Raw genomic sequence first — 5170 nt, 5'->3', positions numbered from 1 at the left:
TGTGTCCCAGAGATTTTGGGTTGTTGTGTGTTGATTTTCATTTGTTTTCAGGAATTTTTTTATTTCTTCCTTGATCTTGTTGATAACCTATTCATTGTTTAATAATATGCTATTTAGCCTCCATGAACTTGAGTATTTTGGGGTGTTTTTACTATAGCTGATTTCTAATTTCATTTCACTGTGATCTGAGAAGATGCTTGATATGATTTCAATCTTCTTGAACTTTTAGAGACTTGTTTTGTGTCCTAACATGTGGTCTATCTTTGTGAATGACCCATGTGTACTTGAGAAGAATGTATATTCTGCTGTGTTGGGGTGAAATGTTTTATAAGTGTCTATTAAATCCATCTGATCTAGTGTGTCCTTTAGAGTCTCTGTTTCTTTGTTAAGGTTTTGTCTGGAAGATCTGTCCAGTAAAGTCAAAGGGGTGTTAATGTTCCATTCTATGACTGTATTGTTGTAAATCTCTCTGTTAAAGTTCTCTAGAAGTTTTTTATATATTTAGGTACACCTATATTGGGTGCATATATGTTTATGAGGTTTATATCCTCTTGTTGGATTGATCCCTTTAGTATGATGAAGTGACCTTTGTTGTCTCTTATGATGGCCTTCATTTTAAAGTCTATTTTGTTGGATATGAGTATTGATACTCCAGCATTTTTTCTTTTCCATTTGCATGGAAAAATTTTTTCCATCCCTCACTTTCATCCTGTGTGTGTCTTTTGTTTAAAGGTGGGTCTCTTGTAGATAGCATATAATTGGGTAGTTTTTGTATCAATTTAGCTACCCTGTGACTTCTGATTGGAGCATTTAATCCATTTACATTTAGGGTTATTATTGAGAGGTACTTATTTATAGCCATATTGATTTTGTCTGGCTAGGTTTCCCTCTCTGTTTCTTCTCAGCAATCCCTTGTAGCAATCCCTTTAGCATTTCTTGTAATGCTGGCTTGTTGATGATGAACTCCTTTAACCTTTTTTTTTTTTTTTTTTTTTTTTTGGTCTGGGAAGCTCTTTAGGTGAACATCTATTTTGAATGATAGCCTTGCTGATTATAGTAATCTTTATTTCTATCCTTGCTTTCCATTATCTTGAGTACTTCATGCCATTCCTTTCTGGCCTGTAGAGTTTGTGATGAGAAACCAGGTGTCAGCCTTATGGGAGTGCCACTGTAGATAAGAGTTTTCTTTTCTCTTACTGCCTTTAAGATTCTCTCTTTGTCTTTAATTTTTGACATTTTAATTATGATGTGTCTGGGAGTGGGTCTGTTTGGGTCCTTCTTGCTTGAGATTCTCTGTGTCTCCTGAACTTATGTGACTTTTTCCTTTACCAGGTTAAGGAAGTCTTCTGCCATTATTTTTTCAAACACCTTATGTATTCCTTTCTCCCTTTCTGCCTCTTCTGGCACACCTGCTACTCTAATATTGTTATGTTTCACGTTGTCCCACAGCTCCCTTAAGCTGTCCTCCTGTTTTTTAATTGTTTTTGTTTTTTTTTTTTTTCATTTTGGTTCTCTGAGTGAGTGATATTTTCAACTCTGTCTTCTAATTTACTGATTTGGTCCTCAACTTCACCTAATCTGCTGTGTATTCCTTCCAGTGTGTTCTTTATTTGTGTAATGTCATTTTTTATCTCAGACTATTCTTTTTTTCATAGTTACTATATCTTTTTTCATACTGTTTAGCATTTTTATCATCATTATTCTGAACTCTGTTTCAGATAAATTTCTTATCTCTGCTTCATTTATCTCTTCTTGTAGAGAATTCTCAAGTTCTTTCATTTGAGGGTTGTTTCTTTGTCTCCTCATTTTGGTTGTCTCTCTGGGTTTGTGACTATGTTTTAGGTAGATCCTCTATACCTCTCAATCTCTAGTGCAGGAGAGTGTTAAAGGCTATTTCTGATCATTGGATCAGGCAAAGACTCAAGGCCTCCAGTGACTGCCTCTGTCTACAGACTAAAAGGATTCTGACTTGAATAGCCCCAGGCAATCATCCTCAGGTGTGGTGAGAATTTTTTTCTATAGGGTGGGGCAGTTGCTTCTCCCTGGAGGCTAATTATTACTTTTCATCTCTTAAGTGGCTTCAGAGCAAGGTGTTTTCCAATAGGGTGTGTCTTCCCCCCAGGCAAGGCAAATGTCTATGTGGGAAAGATGTCCTCTGCTGCATGAAGGAATGACTCAGCCCAGGAAACTTGGGGTATCTGCCTTCTAAGCTCTATCCCCCGAGTCCCCAGTCCTGGCTTCTGCTCTCACAGCTCCAGTCCACTTCCCTCTGCCAGAGCACAAGATGGGTGGCTCCACAGGGAATTTTTGTGCATTGGCCCTTCAAGAGGATGCCCAAACTTTCAGTTGCCACTCCCTGGCAGACAGCACCCTGCTGCTTTTCACAGCTAGATGTTATGTGGGTACCCTCCTCATATTTGGTGCTCTCTGCTGGGGAGCCCAGCTTGGGGATTAGATCCCAGTGGCACCCCTGCCCCCCCCCACCCACCCAACTGAGATATCTCTCTGGGTCTTCAGTTCCTGTCTGTGGGCACCCAGCCAGCCCTTTCACTCCACTGCCCCTCTTACCAGTCTCTATGTGGTCTCCACCTTCAGTCCTTGGGTATCAGGGTTCTCTTTTGTGAGTTTTCTGTTGATTATTCCAGAAGCCTTTCCATATTTCAGTTGTAATTCCAGCTTGTTCGTGGGAGCATGTCTGTGCAGCATCCACCTACTGTGCCACCATTTTTAATCTTCCCAATGGGTCTTTAAGTAACATGAATCAAGTGACTGTCTGTTAACTTGAAAGGCAATTTTTGGAAAATGAAAGGTCATCCTCTGAAGAAATGTAGAAATTAAAACATAATTAGTAATAATAAAAGGCAATATCACCTAATGAATGTTTTGGAGAATAAGCATTCAAACAAGCCTTGGCTCTACCAAGTCCTCACTGGCTGTGTGACATTGGACAAATGACTTCAGGTTATTGAGTTTCCCCTCTTGTAAAATGGATACAATAGCAGAACCCACAAGAGAAAATGGTTGTGAGGAGCCAATGAAAAGATGTATTTAATAACTTGGTTAAGTACCATAAACCTTCAACAAAGTGTGTCTATTCTAATCATAATTATTATATGACAACACTTAAAAAGTTTCTTCAACTGTGCTTATGAAGACAACTGACAAAAGCACAACAGTGGATGACATGTTTAGGAATGGAAAATAACAATTTCTTGGTATGAACTAAAAGATAACAGATTCCACTATTTAAGTAATGGGAACATTAAACTGAGGACATATACCTAGGGTTTAGGAGCAAGCTTCTTAGTCTCTGATCCTTAGCTTCCTTGTCAACAAAAAGAGGCCCTAATCTCCATAGCACCAAGTTGTTGTAAATTAAGTAAATGTTACCATGTTTGTAACGCACTTAGCATGATACTTGGCACATTGTAAGCAGTCAATAAATGGTAGCTGCTGTTGCTGCCTATGTTGCTGCTTTTATTTATTTATTTATTTATTTATTTATTTATTTATTTATTTATTTATTTAGAGCCACAACTTTTGCAGTCATTAGTGGCCATTGTGCAGGCTACTGAGGTTAGAGCTCTGGGGGTATCATCCAAACCAGTTCTCAGGCCTCTAAACCCTGGGTCTGAGAACTTCTGGGCCATTTAAAACACAAAAGGGATGGTAAGGGGCCCCCAAATGCCCCAGCTTTTCAAAGGGAACCCCTGTGCCTGGAAGAAGTTTTGATTCCAGGCCATCCGGGGTAGTGCGACGGGGAAGCCCCAATTCTGGCCCTGCCATCTTATGGGTTGGTGCTGGTTGGGGTGTAGGCGCGCTCGATGGGGGCTCAGGCAGCTGTGCGCCCACTCAGTCCGGTCCCTGGAGGTGTTACCAGGTACCCACGCCTCCCAGCGTTTTCGAGTGCTGGCTGCTAAGCTTGAAAAGGGCCCGCTGCTGGGCCGGGCGTTTTGTGTTTGCCAAACAAAGCATGAAGGGAGAGTGAGCAAAGGGGGCGGGGTGGGTGCGGCACAAAGGCCAGGGGCGGACCCGGGGCTGGGGAAATACAGTTCAGTGGGTTTGAATTGATATGCTCGGCCCCTAAAGCCCCAGGCTGGGCGATCACAGGGTAGAAGGCCTAGCAAAGAGCACTCCACTGCATTGATCCAATCCCAAGCCAACAAGCGAGTGAGGGAAAGGCTGCCTAGGAGAGGGATGCAAGGGGGGAGGGGATGGAGGAGGGGATGTGAGGGTCTGTAAGGGCCACCAGCCACAGATTAGGCACTTTTCTTAGAAATACAGGAATCTCCAGGTTCCAGTAAGGGCCCTCCAGATGAAGCAAGCCCTCGAATCCACTGAGTTCCCCAGTTCTGTGGGTAGCGGCCATACTGCGGGGACAGTTCTCTGCTCCTTTTCTGGGGAGCAGCTGCGGGTTAGGGAAAGCAGATGACTTTGGTTCTACACCATGCCATGCCATGCTCCTCACAGACCCAGCACCTACCTACAGTGTCTGACACTGCTTATTGATTTGAAGGGGGCAGAAATTGAATGGACATGAGAAGGACGCATGCATAGATGTGTGGTTCAATCAAATGGGTTTCTGTACCCGTTTAGGCAATTGTCTAATAAGTATTTTTGACTCTGTGGCATTGTCTCTTTTGAACGTTATTATGAGTGTTTTATTTTTCCTCTTTGTACCTCCTTGCGTTTTCCAGATCACTGAATAGGGTCACAAATTATTTATATACTTAGAGACAATATCAAAAACATTGTTCAAAATATAAATAAGACAAACTGAGGAGAATGAAGAGGGAGGCTTCTGAGACACTGAGATGATGAAATGTAATAATGATGATATCTTACATAACACCAGTAAGTTATCTTCTCACATGCATGGTTCACATGCATTGTTTACCACAACCACCCAATACTGAACACAGGACCTGGTACATGGTATTGAATAAATAAATGGCTGGATCTGCTGCTGGTGGATTCCAATGCCATTGAACAAACAAATTAGCTGAGATTCAGAGAGGCTAAATGTTACAGAGCCAGAACTAAAATCTGTCAAATGCAAATCCAGGGCTCCTTTCCCTACACCCCATAGAATCCTGGAGGGCTTCTTCAAATACAGGCTATTTCATTTCAGTCCTCTGTGTTCATTTCATGACCATGAGGCCCCAGATTT

Source organism: Myotis daubentonii, chromosome X (assembly GCF_963259705.1).
Source record: "Myotis daubentonii chromosome X, mMyoDau2.1, whole genome shotgun sequence".
In the NCBI taxonomy this organism is placed as follows: Eukaryota; Metazoa; Chordata; class Mammalia; order Chiroptera; family Vespertilionidae; genus Myotis; species Myotis daubentonii.
This window is presented reverse-complemented; position numbering follows the sequence as displayed.